The sequence below is a fragment of the Gavialis gangeticus genome, unplaced genomic scaffold (assembly GCF_001723915.1).
Source record: "Gavialis gangeticus isolate Ggan-Ray unplaced genomic scaffold, GavGan_comp1, whole genome shotgun sequence".
NCBI classification, from domain to species: domain Eukaryota; kingdom Metazoa; phylum Chordata; order Crocodylia; family Gavialidae; genus Gavialis; species Gavialis gangeticus.
This window is the reverse complement of record NW_017728994.1, coordinates 16,153,069-16,171,010: the sequence shown is the minus strand read 5'-3', so window position 1 is coordinate 16,171,010 and position 17,942 is coordinate 16,153,069. Positions and strand designations below refer to the sequence as shown.

The 17,942-nt window shown below is 46.2% G+C and overlaps 1 protein-coding gene and 1 long non-coding RNA gene across 2 annotated transcripts in view; both read right to left on the bottom strand.

Annotated features, from left to right (window-relative positions):
- ZCCHC24 (zinc finger CCHC-type containing 24) overlaps nt 1-17,942 on the bottom strand; it is a 285,478-nt gene that overhangs the window by 41,791 nt on the left and 225,745 nt on the right. The window lies entirely within an intron of this gene.
- On the bottom strand, nt 1,870-7,508 carry LOC109287353. Its single transcript, XR_002094839.1, has 3 exons — nt 7,499-7,508; nt 6,898-6,902; nt 1,870-1,951 (listed from the first exon to the last, which is right to left on the bottom strand). It is a non-coding gene; the product is annotated as an uncharacterized LOC109287353 (long non-coding RNA).

The following is a 17,942-nucleotide window of genomic DNA, read 5'->3' as shown; positions in this document are numbered from 1 at the left end:
AAGCAGTCAGAGCTAACTGAAATTCCATGGTCAGAAAAAAGCAGGGTGCCGTGTTGAAGCACAGACAGCATATGATTCATAGCAGTGCCATCTGGTGGCCGAGCAGGAGTACAGCACCCTGAAGGGAACTCTTATCAGGGCTTTGTGGTTAACAGGATTTTCCATAGCTCCTTCCCCAACCTCCAGCCATGTGGTGGTGCTGCTGCTGTGTCTGCCTGGAACACTGCTGGGTGACAGGTAGGCAGACAGTGACTGTTCTTTAGAAGGCCTATGCTGGAATGGGGGTAGAGGTGTGTGTGTGTGTGTGTGTGTAGGGGGGGAAGTGGGACTGGCAGGGGTAAGGCTTTGTGGTGGCCAGGTGAGGGGTGCAGCATGGTGCAGGGTGTGATTGGGGGCATCAGGGTGTGGGGGTGAGTAGGGGACCCCTTGGGGGGACACTGGAGTGTAAAACCACTGCTGCAATCAAACAGGGCTGCCAACTGAATTTAAAAAAAATGCAAACTTTTTACTAACAACTAAACTTTGTACCTTTTTTTTTACTGTGGATGGTGTAAACCCCTATATTTGAACCCAGCTCTTCTAATTGGGGCTTGGCAGCAGGATAGGGTCTGGCAGAAAAGTTGCATTTACATGATATAAAGCAGATTAATAAAAATGTGTCAGAAAAAAAGTTTGTCAGTAGAAAGTTTCAGATTGTCAGTAAGAAAAATTTCTTGAGTTGGCAACCCTGCAAAAGCCATACAATATAACTCAATATATACATGTACACTGTAGTATTTCTAATATCAGAAAACATTATATTCAAAATATCAGCTGAGTAAAGAATTAGAAGCTAGAGTAACTATTCTTTCTTGGTGCAAGCGTTGAGGAGACCAACTAGGGGCTGTGCTCTTCTTGACCTGCTGCTCACGAAAGGACGAATTTGTGGGAAATATAGAAGTGGATGGCAACGTGGGCAGCAGTGGCCATGAGATGATTGAGTGCAGGATCCTGAGGAAAGGAAGGAAAGAGAGCAGCAGAGGCAGGGCCCCAAGACTTCAGAAAAGTAGACTTCCACTCACTCAGGGAACTGATAGGCCAGATCCCCTGGGAGGCCAGTTTGAGTGGGAATGGAGTCCAGGAAAACTGGTTGTACTTTAAAGAAAACTTTGTGAGGATACAGGGACAAACCATCCCAATGTGCAGGACGACTAGCAGATGGTTTAGCAGAAGACCAGCTTAGCTTAGATGGGAACTCCTTTAATGAGCTAAAACACAAAAAGGAAGCTTACAAGATGTGGAAACTTGTAAGGAGCATGAAAGTATTGCTAGGGCATGCAGGGATGAAATCAGGATGCAAAAAAGACTGAACCACTCAGTGCCTTCTTTACCTCAGTCTTGACAGGCAAGGTCAGTTCACAGGCTACTGCATCTGGCAGCACAGTTTGGGGAGGAGGTGAGCAACTGGCAGTGGCAAAAGAACAGGTTGGGGACTACTTAGAAAATAGTCCCTAATAGTTACATGTCCATGGGGCCAGACAAAATGCACCCAAGGATGCTCAGGGAATTTGTGTGGATGTGATTGAAGAGCCATTGGTCATCATCTTTGAAAGCTCGTGATGATTGGAAGGAGTCCCGGATGACTGGAAAAGGGTGAATCTTTAAGAAAGGGAAGAAGGAGGATCTGGGGAACTATAGACCAGTCAGCCTCACCTCAGTCCCTGGAAAAACCATGGAGCAGGTGCTCAAGGAATCCATTTCTCAGCTCTTAGAGGAAAAGGTAATTAGGAAGAGCCAGCATGGATTCACCAAGGACAAGTCACGTATCTATCTATGATGAGGTGACAGGCTCGATAGATGCTGGGAGAGCAGTGAACAGCAGTTAGCGAGCTTGACCCTAACAAGGCTTTTGATCCCGTCTCCCACAACATTCTCACAAGCAAGCTAAGGAAGTCCAGGTTGAATGAATGGACTGTATATTCTGCACTGTTGAGGCCACATCTGAAATAATGTATCCAGTTTTGGGCCCCCCACTACAGAAAGGATGTGGACAAATTGGGGAGAGTCCAGCACAGGGCAGTGAAAATTGTTTGAGGGCTGGGGCACATGACTTCTGAGGAGAGGCTGAGGGAACTGGACTTATTTAGTCTGGAGAAGAGAACATGGAGAGGGGATTTAATAGCAGCCTTCAACTACCTGAAAGATAGTTTCAAAGAGGATGGAGCTAGACTGTTCTTAGTGGGCCCTTGTACACGTACTCGGCATTTAGTCACTAAAAATGTTCCTGGTTTAATTTTTCTTTCTTAGTTTAAGATGGCTAAATAAGTAAGGTGGATGTGATTTACCATGCAATGAATTATTATGCTATAACTAGGAAAATGTTTTCTATAGATGTGACTATACTAGGGTCAGCAATCTTATTGTTTTCTTGTTGCTTACCCCATTAGGAATAGAGGAAGCTATGCCCTAGCAAGCAGTTCACAAAGACAAATCCCCATTCCTGCATTACCTTCCAGTATGTCAAAGGCCTATTCCATGATTAATTACCCAGAGCTACCCAATCCATACCACATGCATCCAATGTTACATGTTAGAGTTCTCTTCCAGAATTGGCAAAAGCCTGCTTAGCTGTGACTTGCACTTGGCAAGCCATGCACTTTAGTTGCTCTGTTCATCTGTCACCCACATTTCTGAGGTCCCAAGAACATTTCACTTGCAAAATTCCCTGCCAGTCCCCCCCTCTGCCCGGGCCTGGGGCTGTGGGTGACCCCCTGCTGGCAGTGAGTGGCCTGATCTCATCATGCACTGTTTTGGGGCACCCCAGGCCACATGCTAGGGTTTGCTTCCCAAATTGCAAACTGCCTGCATCTACTGAAGGTCAAAGCACATCTGCACCATACAGCTCCCTCCCCACTCACTGCCCCTGGTGGTGTGGGGCAGGGACCCCTGGCTGACAATGACTGGCCTTCTCACCATCCACTGGTTCAGGGCAGCCAACACCAAGGCTATGCTATGGTTCATGAAGCTGCAGTTTGTTCCTTTAAGTCCCAGGTCCTTATTCCTGGTTCCTTTTTAAAGCTAATCTATACCCAATAAAAGCTTCTTTTTAATGAATTACACATTCTAAAGAAAGAGAATTTTATTAGACATGCATATTTACCAAATGATATGTAAATTAATATCCTGCATCCACCATGCCTGTGTACTACCAGGGGACTCTCCTGGATACCTCTGACCACAGTCTTGCATGGCCCAAAGCATGGCCTGATTGACAGCCCCCCATTCAAGCCCAACGTATATGGGCTTGAATAAGGAACTTCTTTTGCGCTAGGATTAGAGATGAAAATCCTTCTTAGACCCCCCCATACCATGACTCTGTGCCACTGGGGGATTCTCTCAGACATCTCTGATTAGAGTCTTGCCTGGCCCAAAGCACTGTTTATTTATGCCAGGCTGCCAACTCACAGCCCCCCATGCACACTATACTAAGTATATGGACTTGAATAAGGAGCTGTTTTTTGGGCTGGGATGACAGCTGGAAATCCTTACCGGGCAAGCCCACATGGTCAAGGGTGTCCAGGAGAGTCCCGAGTGCCAGAAGCATGGTGTGGGATGGCCCTAGTTCTGGGGTGTAATGGCCACATATAACAGTACTTGGGGAGGGCAGAGATGCACCCAGCTCTGGGGTGTAACTGCTACATAGAACAGTGTATGGGGAGGGCTGAGAAATACCCCAGAGCTGGGTGCAATGGCCACATATAACATTTCATCATGTTATAGACCTCACCATACACTGTTATCCATGGCCGTTACATTCCAGAGCTGGGCGCAACGGGGTCAGTCCTGGGTCAACACAGTTTTGTCCAGAGAGATGAGGAGACAGCACCATGGTGTGCTACTGTGGTCGGTGTCCGGGGGTACTGTCCTGGCAATGAGGGAACTGCCTGGTTGACCAGTGGAGTCACCCTAAAACCAACACCCCAGCAAAGCTGACAGATGAGGCATGAAGCCCCTGGTGTGCACCCCCATTGGAAAGCCCAATGGGCTGCATGGTGCCAAAGGGTGGCACTGGCATGGGCAGTTTCCCTGTCACCCAGCAAGGCTGGCAACTCCATTAATCCCTGAAGTCTGTGAGGGAGCAAGAGTACCTATACCTTGGATAGAACCCCATTTTGGGCTTTAAAATAGGTGCTGTCAAAAAGGGAGGAGGAGGAAGGTAAGAAAGACCAGAGAAAGACCAGGCTTGGCAATGGTTTGGTGGCCAGCCAGTGCAGGATGCACCCCCAACTTCCTGTCCATGCCACCACAGGACTGTCCCAAAGAACCCTGGCCACAGTCCTGCCTGTCCCAAAGCATAGTTTGTGCATGCCAGGCTGCCAACTGACAGCTCCCCCATGCCCACTGTACTAAGTATATGGGCTCAAATAAGGAACCGCTTTTGGGCTGGGCTTATGGCTGGAAATCCTTCTTGGGCCACCCCATGCCATGCCTCTGTGGCAGTGGAAGACTCTCCTGGACATCTTTGACCAGAGGCTTGCCCGACCCAATGCCCAATTTGTTCATGCGAGGCTGCCAGTTGACAGCCTCCCCATGCCTGCTATACTAAGTATCAGGGGTGTGCGAAGAGGGCCGTATTCGATTCGGATTCGGCCCGAATCAGGGACAATGATTCAATTTGTTGATTTAGATCACTGTCCCTGATTCGATTCGGCCGAATCTTCAGATTCAATGCTGATTCAGAGAATCTGTGATTCAGCCATAGACACAACTTCAAATGTTTTTTCTATGTACCTCGAGATACCAGCGCGGCTCATGAACGCTGCGATGCTGGGGTGGATGGAGCGTTCCAGAGAAGTGTGGTGAGGGGAGCCCTGCATGCTTGGCGGTGAACCCGGAAGTGGGCCAGAAGTACTTCCAGTCCACTTCGGGTCCACCGAGGAGCACACAGTGGGGCCTCTCTGTATCCCCCTGGCTCAGTGATCGGCCACAGGGGGACCCGGGGTGCCACCCCAGACTCAGACGGCACCAGATGCCAAGCGGGGGGGGGCTGGCATACTCTCCGGTGGATCCAGAAGTGGACCAGAAATGCTTCAGGTCCACTTGCAGGTCTGTTGCCGAGCACACTGAGGAGCCTCCCATGCTCCTGTGGGATGCTCCATCTGCGCCAGCATCATAGCATTCACAAGCTGCCTGCTACCTTGAGGTATGTAGAAAAAACATTTAAAGCTGTGTCTATATCTGAATCGCCAAGCCTTTCTGAATCTCTCCAAATCAGTTTGGAGGGTTCCAATTTGATTCAGAGAGATTAAAGGGCCCTCTGATTCAATTCGGATTTGGAGTTTCGGCCACTGAACTGGGCCAAATCTCTGCCGAATCAAATCAGGGACCAAAGGTTCACACAGCCTTACTAAGTATATGGGCTTGAAAAAGGAACTGGCTTTTGGGCTGAGATTACAGACTGAAATCTTTTCTGGGCCATCTGACACCGTGCCTGTGTGGCACTGAGGGACTCTCTTGGTCACTCCTGACCAGTCTTGCCCAGACCAAAATACAGATTGGCCATGCCAGGCTGCCAACTGACAGCACCGCAACCACAGTGCTAAGTATATGGACCTAAATAAGGAATTGGATTTGGGGCTGGGAGTATGACTAGAAATCATTCTTGGGCCACCACACGGCATACCTCTGTGGCACTGGGGGGACTCTATTGGACAGCTCTGGCCAGAGTCTTGACCAGCCCCAAGCATGGTTTGTGCGTGCCAGGCTGCCAACTGACAGTCCCCCTATACCCACTGTACTAAGTATATAGGCTAAAATAAGGAATTTCTTTTGGGCTGGAATTAGAGGTGGAAATCTTTCTTGGGCCACCCTATATCATGCCTCTGTGGTTTTTCTAGTTTTCTGGTTTTCCTGAAACTGGGCTGTTTTTTGGGCTGGGATTACAACTGGAAATTCTTCCTGGTCTAGCCCATATGGTCAGGGGTGTCCAAGGAGTCCCCCAGTGTGGCATGGCATGGGGTAGCCCTAGCTGTGGGGTGTAATAGTCACATATAACAGTGCATAGGAATGGCAGATATGCACCCAGCTTTGGGATGTAACAGCTGCATATAATAGTGTATGCGGAGGGCTCAGATACACCCCAGAGTTGGGTGCAACAGTCACATATAACAGTTTAGCACAGACCACACCATACACTGCCAGTGCCCTTCACTCCTGATCTACAGCCCCCTACCTCCCAGGAGCGGCATGCAGTGGGTCCCAGAGGGATGAAAGCCCCGAGCTGCAGGCGGCAGCTTGGGTTCTTGCCGACCTCCCTATGGCATGAAGCTGAGCAGCTTGGTGTGCAGACAGCTAATGGAGGATCCCAGGTGCACTAGAGCCTGGAGCCGGAATTAGCAGCCCAGGCATTGGTAGCTCAGTACAGCTTTTGTCTGCCAGGGCACCAGAGGGTTGAGTTACTTGCAAAAGGGAATCCTCACTGGGGAGCGGGGTCCCCTTCCCTCTTCCATCCTGCCCCACGGGGGTGCCTATGCCTCAAATTTTGTGGGATCTGCTCCTCATATTTTGGGAAACCCTGCATCTTATATTTTGTGAACCCTGTGCTTCAAGTCTGTTGTTGGTTTGTCTGTTATATGTGTATGTAACCTAAAATCCCTTTGACTTCCCTCTGCTTCCCTGGCTCCCCCCCACCCACTCTTCCAGGTGCCTGGAGTGGGGGGTACCATTATCTCCCAGGGTCCCCTTGCCCCCCGCATATATGTTATATTCCACCCTGTTCTTTCCCTGTTAAACCCATATATGGTGAATTCCAATTGGTCTTGAAAGAGGGGGTAGGAGGAGAGCTGCTTCTCCATAAGCAGCTACCCCTCCCCTAGTGCACTAACACCTGCTGAATTCCTTCCATTGGAAAGGGGGTACCTCAACTGAGTACCACCCAGGTTACCCCTGCCCTCCCAGCCCTGCCAGCCCCCCTCACTCGTGACCTGTGCGCCCAGCCCTGCCAAACCAAAAACCAAAAACCCAGTTCAACAAAATGTAATTTTAATTAGCCTGAGTCTTGAACTGCCTGACCCATAACAATTTGATCTTTGTCATGAAATACATGTGAACACAGGGAACCAATTTTTTTTGGAATCCAAAAAAGTTGTATTTTTCATTAATCTTAACCTTGAACTAAATCACCAGTAAAAATTTGCAAAATTAGCCCCTGGAATCTTGTTGAAATATTACAATCAATTAATTCAATGGATTTCTGTGGATTACTGAGTGAACCCAAGCGGCACCTGAAAAGAAGGGAAAATCATGTTTTCCGGCATAAGTTAGATCCACGTTGAAAATTTAAAATGATAAAAAAAAAAAAAAAAACCCTCCTGGAAGAAATTCGGGAGCTAAAAATAAAACATGTCGGAGGTGTTTTAAATGATCACGATAAAAAAAATTAAAAATGATAAAGTCAGCTGACAATATGGATACAAAGACACTATTTAGCCAGCTTAAGGGTGATTTTTGTCATGTGGACACAGTAAAAGTGTAACATGGTAACGGGAGAGGTGTAATGTGGACAAGTGCCCAGTGGCAGATGACAGAACAAGGAGCAGTGGTCTCAAGTTACAGCAAAAAAAGTTTAGGTTAGATAATAAGAGAAACTTTCTGACTAGGAGGGTAGTAAAACACTGGAACAGGTGACCCAGAGAGGTTGCAGAATCTCCAACCTTGGAGGCTTTTAAGACCTGGGTAGACAAAGCCTTAGCTGAGATGATATAATTGGGGATGGTTCTTCTTTGAGCAGGGATTTTGTACTAGATGACCTCCTGAAGTCCCTTTCAACCCTAATTTTCTAAGATTCATGAATGACTGGTATAGCATTTTTGCCTTTTTCTTCTTAATTTTGAAAAGCAGAAGGCTAAAGACAAAAATTAGTTCTCAAATTCAAACAGAAAATATTTATAGCATCAGCTTATTCCAGCACAGGGTTTAATTTAAACTGCAAACTCAAAAATCAAACAAAATCAACTTTTAAATGCCACATCTGCATGCAACTTGATTCAAAACTAGTATTGTATTAACTTGCTGGATGTAGTCAGTTATTCACTGACATCTGATAGTAATGCAAACTGAAACTGGGGGGGAATACATTGTAGCAAAATGGAAACCAGGACCAGATACTGTAGGAAATCCTTAGTTATATTTAGGTCCAGGAGCATGATGAGAAATAAACATCAGGAACATTCTAACTAATACAGAATGCTTGACAAAAATAGATTTTGGGGGTTAGCATGGTTATTTTGTGTTACTTTCAAGGCCAGTGCGTTCAGATTATAAGTAAATAGACGTTTCTTACAAATGTAACCTGGTTTTGGGTAAGCTTCATTGCTTCTTTCACCCCCAAGATTATCAATAGTAACAAAGGCTTTGTAGACTTAATGAATGACTTCTGTGAAACCTGTGCTACTGCACTGTCGTCTTGAAAGATCTAATCCTATATTTGTATTTATAATTTACTTTCTGAAAACTGTTTAGGACTGGGCAATGGAATTAATAAGAAAACAGAATGTCCCCATAGCTGTCTGAGATACTGGAGGAAGAGAGATAAGGGGAAAGTATTTTATGTGCCAAGAATACAAATCTGGATAAGGCAGGAAATCAAAGATTTGACTAATGAAATAATATGAGTTGGTTGAAGTGACCTAACTTTGTAAAGGTTTGTTGTTTAATGAATACACCTTAACTGATACTTGTCTTCTGGAAGCAGGTGTGTGACCGGAAGAAATTCCAAAATACAGACTATTCTGAAGTTTGAATGTCAAATATTCTGAGATAGGTTCTACTGATCAGCTGACTCCAACAGACAGTTGCAGGAAGGTGGCTATTAGAGACTTGGCAAATGGTCTTTGTTACACATTTTTGGGGGGAGAGGAATTATTTTTCTCCACATATACTCAAATGTGCATTTAACCTAAATACTTCAACACCTATAATATGTGTATGCTAAAGTAAAGATGGATGGATTAGATACAGATGCATTGAACACATACTGTAAAATTCTTTAGATAACTCAGCCTTATTCCCAGAGAAAATTTGAGCATGGGTTGAAATATTTCCTGTTGTAGTCACTAAATTTTGTCCGCTGTTGCTAATGGAAGAGCTTTTCTCATATAGAATGTTAGAAGGGTATGCGGGTGTCTCAAAGCGTTCTTTGTTATCCATTCAGATGTTATCCTTCCAAGTCATTTTCCAAGGTTCCCGGATTAACTTTCCACAAGTAAAATGGGCCCATCATTCTGGGAAAGAGTTTATTTTGCTTTGGGAGTTTGTACAGTTTCTCTTTGTGCAGGGCCAAGTTGCTCTATATGTATAGATACACGTAGAAAAAGCAGATGCTTGGCAGAAGACTTAAACTTGATCTGTCTTTGAGGCTCCAGCTCCCATAGCTGATGAGGAGATCACATGTGCTGTATTGTTTCAATGGTCACACGTGTGAGGAACGGGGATCAGAATATTTAGCATTCTCTGTCCTGCAACTGCTAAAAAAGGCAATCAGGGAAGAGGGAAAAACAGAAGCAGCACATAACTAGCTCGGCTTTCCTACCTTTACTAGCTATGAAGAGAAGATTACCACTGAAGAAGATTTGCTCGTAAACAGCATTGCAATAACTTTTTGTGTATGAGATCACAAAGCAATGATAACTTTTATGAATTAAACAGCCAAACTACAAAAATAATGTTTTCTGGGGTCCCATACAATTTGATGGGAAACTGTAAATGTTGTAGAACACAGACGAAACTGAAACTGCTATAGCTAAATAGTCACCTTTGAGCACTGTTACAATGAGAAGTACTGTATGTAATGAAAATATGTGGATGCTCAGTGGAAATGAACACCAATATGCACTCCAAATTCTAGTGATCCATAGTTCCCTCTGATAAGAAAGGAGAAATAGAATTGAACATAGGTCAAAAAATCTTAGATGTCTTTATTTTTGTTAGAAGACTGCAGTTTAGTTCATCTTAATACCATATGTACTCATATACCACATGCACCCCTTTCCCAAAAATCAGCTCTTCAAAATGGGTGCATGTCTTAGGTTGCAAAGCTGATTTTTCTTCACTAGAATAGAAGTATGCATGAACAGAAACAGGGACACTGTGCTGCAAGATGGGTATCATGCTTCTCCTCCTGCCCCTCTTAGGGAGCGAGGGGGTAGAGTTCACCCTCTGGGGTCAGAGCTTATTTGTCATGTGGTATGTAAGAAAATGAGTATAAGCAAGATGTATTTGCAGGTTCTCTGCACTTGAGAGTCCCTGGGTGCATGTACATGTAAAATTGATGTGATACAATAAACTAGGAAGCAGTTTGAGCCAAAGTTAGCTGCTCCTGGGAACAGTATCTACACATGAGCCTGGGACAGCAGCAGCTTGAGCTGAGCTAGAGCAGCCCCAGGCTGGCAGCAGTCCCAAGGGGTCAGCCCCAGGCTCCGGGTGACAGCATTGAGCATGGTGGGACTGGATGGGGCACAAGTGCTAAAGTGCTGAGCCATGTGTCAGTCAACCCCTGTCACCATCTACACGTGCATTTTATTGCACTTAATTACTCCACCTTAAGACAGTACTATCCCTGACAGTACTATCTTATGGCCAAGTTAATTAATTTACCATGCTTTAATACTAGCACATATGTAGAGAGTGACTCTTTACTGAGAAGCTAATTAGTCAACTCTGCAGTAAAGCACATATGTAGATGCAGCCCTATGAAGTAAAAAAAAAATCTTGCGTACACAACATTTTGAGGCATGGCCTCAGGTTTTAGGAGATTCCTTTGGACAAATATTCCTCTCCTCATCTTGAGGTAGCATAACATTTGTCAATTCATTCTGGGCCATTTTATTGAACATTATAGAAACGAGTTAATTTTTTCCCTAACTTTCCATTGTATTTTGGATAATAAACAACATGTGACTTTTACCTGGGTTGGTTCTCAAGGCTGGACCTTTAAAGGAAACCTAGGACATCCAACTTTTATTGAATTACAGTGAAATAGCTGCTTAACCACAGGTTCCTTTTAAAGTAGAACATAGCTACACTACACCATTAAGGAGCAGTAATTGTGGAAAGAGTAGGCAATAAGTCATATTTTTTGTTGTAAAAATAATACAATAAGATTTATGCAGGAGAAAGTAATCTGCAGATTTAGAAGTGCTTTATAATTAACTAGATTTTACCACATCCTGCAATTTATTGAATTATCTATAATATACAGACAGAGCCATAACTTGAAATTTTGGTGCAGGGGTGTGGGGTTGGGAGAAGTTTAGTGAGTGCTTGCCTCTTGTACAGGGGCTGCTGCAGTTGTGGTGGCAACTTGGGCTGCTGCTGCTTCAATGCATGCTCTATGAACAAGGGCTGCTGTGGTGGTGTGGGCTCTCTGGTGGCTACCTTTCTGGCACCCCCTCTATAGGCATTTCACTGTTCTTTTTATGCACTGTTATGCAAACATAGATTCCCTGGCAGATATTTTTTTCCTTCCTATACCTTCACTTTCTTAAATAGGGGCATTAAAGGAAATTTGGATCATCAGACAAGTTGGTTTTCTTTAGTCAGAAACAACATTAAGAGGTAGAGACAGCTGCAGAGGCACTTTTCCAGGTCTCTCCTCCCTCCTGTTCAGTCCAAGAGCTAAAGGAGTTTCTGACAGAACAATTCTCTAATCCTCAAAAAACAAGCATTTGTTTGGAGACAAAACCTAACTGTGATGGTCTTGATGAGAAAGAGATCCTGGGACAACCATTGTCACACTCCCTCACTGGTTAGTACATATGTTTATTGTTCCTGCTGAAACCAGGGACAGTATCCTTTATAGTCAAAGAAGCAGGAAACTGAATGTTCGTTCATGTATGAGGAGCCTGAACCTCTTGGTTTGTGTGATCTTGGCCACTACATAGCCACAGATTCTCTTTAGTCGTAGTCCAAGCACAGGGAAATATTACATCCAAAGTTTTCCCTTAGCTAAGTGTCATAAGCAAGAGAGAACACATCTATGTCCATGCTTGGCCTCTACCTTTTTAAATCCAAAGAAGTCCTCTCCCAGGCTAGGGACAGACATTCAAAAAGCCTGAATTGATTCAGTCTTTGCACGTTAGTCTAACCCATAGAGACTGAACCGGTTTGCAAGTGGATAGACATTCGGTACATGTCTGCAGTGGCTCAGCCCAGGGATGCTAGAATAACTCTCCCTTCCACAGGGAAGCTGAGCTGGTGTGGGGGACATGGCCAGGCCCCAGCAGGCCCACCCCAGGGGCTTCCTGACAGCCAGAAGCAATCCAGGCACACATGGCTGCCCCGCCCCAGAGGGGAACACTTGCCCCTCCTCCCTCTCCCCCTTTGCCACAGGGCTGGGAGGGAGGCTCTGTTTGGTGCTGGGGGGAACTCTTCTCCCTCCTCCTCCCCTCCCTTCAGTGGGGTGGGAAGGGGGGCTCTGTGAAGCTGTTTGGCCCCAGAGGGGTACTCTTCCCCCTGCTTCTCCCCCATTGCTGTGGGATGGAGAAGGGTGTCTCTATGGGATGCTGCCCAACCCCAGAGGAGGACTCTTCTCCCCCACTCCTCCCCACCCCGCACCCCCAGGGCAGGGGGAAGCTCTGTTCCATGCTGGGGGGAACTCTTCCCATTCCTCCTCCTCCCCCCAGAGGGTCAGTGGGAATGCAGAACTCAGCTGGGCAGGGTGTGGGTGTGTGGGGTGTGAGGGAGGGTGGAGGGTGGAGGGACCCCCACACACTCCCCCCATGGTTTGCAGACCCCACTGCCTGGCAGCGACAGCAGGAAGGGAGGTCAGGGTGTTTGTGCCTGGTGCAGGTGCAGCTCTGGCTAGTGCTGCACGGGGGGAGGGAGTGCAGCCTCCCTTACCCCCAAGGCTCTGCCCCTGAGCCTGCAGCTCCAGCTCCACACTGGAACCAGCTGCTTCCCCATTTTCCCTGCTGTGCAGGTCCCAGCACTGTGCCAGGAATGGAGGGAGCCCCACCGGCTGTTTCCCCACAGAGTCTAGTGTGGGGCTTCTCCTCTGTGAGTGTGAAGCTGCAGGCACAGTGTGGAGCCCCTATGATAGAGGCAGCCAGTGCTGCACTGGGGACGAGGAGAGCAGCTCTGCACAGCCTGCCCAGCCACTTCTATCCCCGTGGCTCTGCACCGCACCTGCAGTTCCATACTCACAAGGGAAAACCCCGCACTGGACTCTGTGGGGAAGCAGGGGACCGGGTTCCCTCCAGCCCTGGCAGAGTGTGGGACCTGCACAGTGGCGAGTGGGAAAAGCAGCTGGTGCAGGCTCAAGCTCATGCTCAGGCTCAGGCTCAGGGAGCAGAGCCATGGGCATAAGGCAAACTCCACTCCCTCCCCCCCACAGAGTGCTGGACAGAGCCAGGCCTGCACCAGATGTAAACACCCTGACCTCCCTGCCATCTGGACTGTACACTGTGGGAGGAGTGTGGGGGGTCCCTACACCACGCACCCTGCCCAGCTGAGCTCTGCACTTCTGCTGCCCCTCTGGGGGGAGCAAGAAGAGGGGGAAAATTTCCCCCCCAACATGAAACAGAGCCTCCCCCTGCCCCAGCTCTGGAATTGGGCAGCATCGTATGGATTCCCCCCCACTTCCCGCTCTGCAGGAAAGGGAGTGGGGATCCATGCGATGCTTGCACTTGTTTGAAGTGCAAGGCCCAAAACTGGATGGAAGAATCCCCATCCAGCGTTTCACAGAGTCCCTTCCCACCCTGCTGGTGCTAGAGAGCAGAGGGGGTGGGGTCAGCCCTGCGGCTGGAGCAGAGAGCCCCGTCCAGTCCAGAAAGCATGCCGGGATGCTGGAGGTGTCTGGTGTATCTTAAACCAGCAAGTGGTCTGGGACAGACATTGCATAAACTGGTTTGAACCAAATCAGTTAAATCTGATACTACATTCAACCAAGTTTATCTCAAACCAGTTTGGACCACTTTGAAACTGGTTTATGTGCACTGAATGTCTGTTCTGTTTACAGCTTTAAACCAGTTTCTGATCACTTAAACTAGTTTATGTGTAATGTCTGTCCCTAGCCCCATTGTCCAAATGGCAGGTTTTGCCTCTCCCAGATAGTTGGATTCCAGTTGTCCCCATCTCTCCTCATGGGCTACTTGAACAGAATTTGCAGCAATCCTTTCCTCACCCCCTCTTTCTGACTGCATGCAGCATTTATAGGGCATCACTCACTGTTAGATTTAAGCACACAATCCAGTGTAAATTAAGCACTGGAGCTAAGCATTGGGACTTGGCTCTTTCACTCCTATGGTTAATGTAGTATACTTTATTATTTCCTCCTTCTTTTTTTCTACTTTTCCCTATCAATACAATCAATACTCTTTTGCTGAAAGAGTCATTTGAGATTAATTTATCAAACTGTCCGAGTCTCTAAAATCTAATTTGATAGATGGCCTCTCAGGTAAAACTCCAGATATTCCTCCCTGGTGTCTTTCCCTGTGCAGGTTCTTGATATGTCATCACACAAAGATTTTATATTTTACTTAATGCTATCCTTACCTAGAGGCCACATCTCAGCATTGCCTGAGCACCAGGGAAATTTGGATCCAACTGCTAATGATTAAGTAAAAATTTATTTCTAGTTGACTTCTTGGATTGCCATTTGTTTGGCCTTTGGCATGGCCTGTTAGGCTGCTCTGGCTTAAGGAGTTTTCTGGGGACTCCTCTTGTAAAAGAGCCCTGAAGTAGTATAGTTGTTCAGCTGCCCCTCATGTAACCATTAGCCTTGCAGCCCTAGGGAATGACGTCTGCCTACCAGATGGCCCTGTGGTCACTGTTAGAACTGGGTCCAACTTGAAGCTGCTCTCAGGCTGTTTAAGCTGAACTGGACTGTAGCTGGCCCTGAAATCAAGTAGTAACAAAGATGTTAGAAAGCTGTCCTGCTTGTTCCACAATGAGGTACCATGTCAAGTAGAACTTAGCTAAGCCTGATGATCTACTCCATTAACTCATGATACTTCCCATCAACTGAAGGTAACAGTAATATTTTACCTAGGAAACGCAGATAAATGCCAAAACAAATTAAATCATCTTAACAGATGGAAAAGCAAGTGCCAACAGCGTTCAAATACTGGGTTTTAAATGCCAGTGGACATTTTTGCTTTAACTAGATCCAGCATATATGTACAGGCCCATGGTTTCTTATTCTGGGCAGCACAAACAATGAAAATGACACCAATATTTCTTTCACCTGGCTGACACCCTAGTTTTGTGTTTTTTTTATAATCCCTTTCCTTCCTCTGGCCAAAACCACAAATTGGCCCTAATAAGATTTTAAAAGTGTTTAACTTAATCTTTTCTGTTGGTAACTGGCCAACTGAGCTCTAACTGGCCCAACTGGATCATGCATCTCATAGAAAAATTTGCCAAAATTATTTGGCAATGATGGACATAATAAAGATCTCTTTGCTTCCCCTGGCCAATTCTCCCAGAGTGTCAGTTTGCAGAGTTAATGAAAACCAAAACGAAACACCCACCTACCCAGCTCAAACTGGATTCATTATAAACAGCAACTTGCACAGTGACATGAAGAAGGAGCAATTTATCAAGCTGCTTCCCCTACCTAGCCTCCCTCCTGCCATGTGCTTTAGGGAGCAGCAGTGTATCACATATCTAAAAGCTAGGGGGGTGAAGTCAGCACAGTATTGGGTGGGTGTCCTACCCAGAGGCACTCTTAAGCATCTCTGTGTACGGGGATACTCATCAGATAAACTCCTCCTTGTGACATAAGCATATAAAAATAAAAAGCATAACTTGACTAGCTTTCAAGTGACTGGTGCAGCAAAAGGAGGGACACCACTGTATTTTGAAATGTGAACTCTCTAACATTTCAAGATGGGGGCTAAATAACTATACCTCTTTCATTTTTTCTCCCTGGAGTTTGCAGTTTTGGGAAAGAAGAAATACCAATTTGTCTTGTTTATGCTTAGAAATGACAGACATATAGAATGTACATAACAGAATTGTAGGACCATAGGAAAGTAGAGCTGGAAGGGACCACACAAGTTCATCTAGTTCAGCTTCCTGCTCAAGGCAGGATTGTCCCTGACAAAAACGTCCTAGCCAAGTATCTGTCCAACCTGCTCTTGAACATTTCCAGGGATGGAGATTCCACAACTTCTCTAGATAGCCTTTTCTAATGCTTACCCACCATATTCAGAAAGTTCCTCCTAATTGCCAACCTAAATTTCCTCTGCATAGTTTGAGGCCATTGCTCCTAGTCCTGTCCCCTAGATCACAGAGAAAAGCCCATCTCCATTCTCTCTGTAATTGCCCTCCAGGTATTTGAAGACTCTTACCAAATTTCCCCTCAGTTTTCTCTTCTCCAGACTAAATAATGCTAACTCCTTCAGCCATGATTCTAGCCTCCCTGGCCTCTAATTATTTTTGTCACTCTGTGCTGGACTCTTTCCAATCTGGCAACTTCCTTTTTGGAGCGCAAGGCCCAAAACTGGACACAATACTCCTCTCTAGTGCAGAAGAATCCCTTCCGTTGATTTGCAAGTGACCCTCCTTTTAATGCAACTCAGAATGCTGTTGGCTTTTCTTGTGACAAAAGCACAGTATTGGCTCATATTCAGCTTATGGTTCACTGGAATCTTCAGGGCCTTCTCTGCAGTATTTCAGCTTAGCCAGTCATTCCCCAGTCTGTATTTCTGCATGCAGTTATTCTGTCCCAAGTGCAAGGCTTTGCGTTTGTTCTTGCTGAATCTCATCTGATTGATTGTGGACCATTTTTCTAGTCTGTCCAAGTCATTCTAGGTCCTAGCTCTGCCTTTCAGAGTGTCCGTAACTCCATCCAACTTGGTTAAATCCACAACTTTGCTAAGCCTGCACACAATCCCATCATTCAAATCACCAATGAAAATGTTGAACAGTAGCAGACCCAGGATTTTCTTGACTGAAAAAAGAAAAAAACAATTGTCCTGTGGTTAATCTGAAGTAGTGGGAATTGAGATTGGGGTTTCTTTTCTTGGCTCTGGTGCAGTGTGTGAGACCTTGGGTAGGCCATTTAAGTTCTCACTGATATTTTTGTGTCTCAAAAATATCAAACACCTGGGCTAGGGACAGACATTAAATATAAATCAGTTTAAGTGATCAGAAACTGGTTTAAACCTGTAACAGAACAGATGTCCAGTGCACATAAACCAGGTTGAAAATGGCTGAAACTGGTTTAAGATAAACTTGATTGAATGTAGTATCAGACTTAACTGATTTGGCTCAAACTGGTTTATGCAATGTCTGTCCCAGACCACTTGCTGGTTTAAGATAAACCAGACACCCCCAGCATCCCAGCATGCTCGCTGGGCTGGGTGGACCTCTCTGCTCCACAGCAGGGCTAGTCCCTCCTTCCTGCTCCCTGGCTGCAGGCACAGCAGCATCTGCTAAGCAGGGATTATTCTCCCCTCCCCTCTGCCTTATGCACACACCTCAGCATTAGCTAGCAGACCACATACTGGCTACAGTCTGTGCTATGGGAGATGACCAAGGTAGGCAGGCTTTTTGGAGCTAATCAACAGGTAGCTTAATGTCCTTCCTTGGAAAAGCTGTTTAAAAAGAGCTGTTTTCTCCCCCCCTCCCCCTCCACTCCCTGCTAAACAGGAATTCCCTCCTCCCCTCTGCCTTGCTGAGAGGTGTCTGTGTATTAGCTAGCAGACCGCATGCTGGCTACAGTCCATGCTGAATCAATGGGTAAAATCAACAGGTAGCTGGTAATGTCCCTCTGTTGTTTTCTTAATGGGGTGATACACACTGAGTTAGGGGGTGATAAACCCTGTTATCAATTCCCTGCTGGGATGATCAGAGTATCCTGCAAGAGCCTTGCCATGCCCCCCCTCAGCTTATTGCTCTGGAAGCGAAGGGAGGGATGCTCTAACCCCCTCCCCCCCCAGCTTCCAGCCTGAACCACTGCA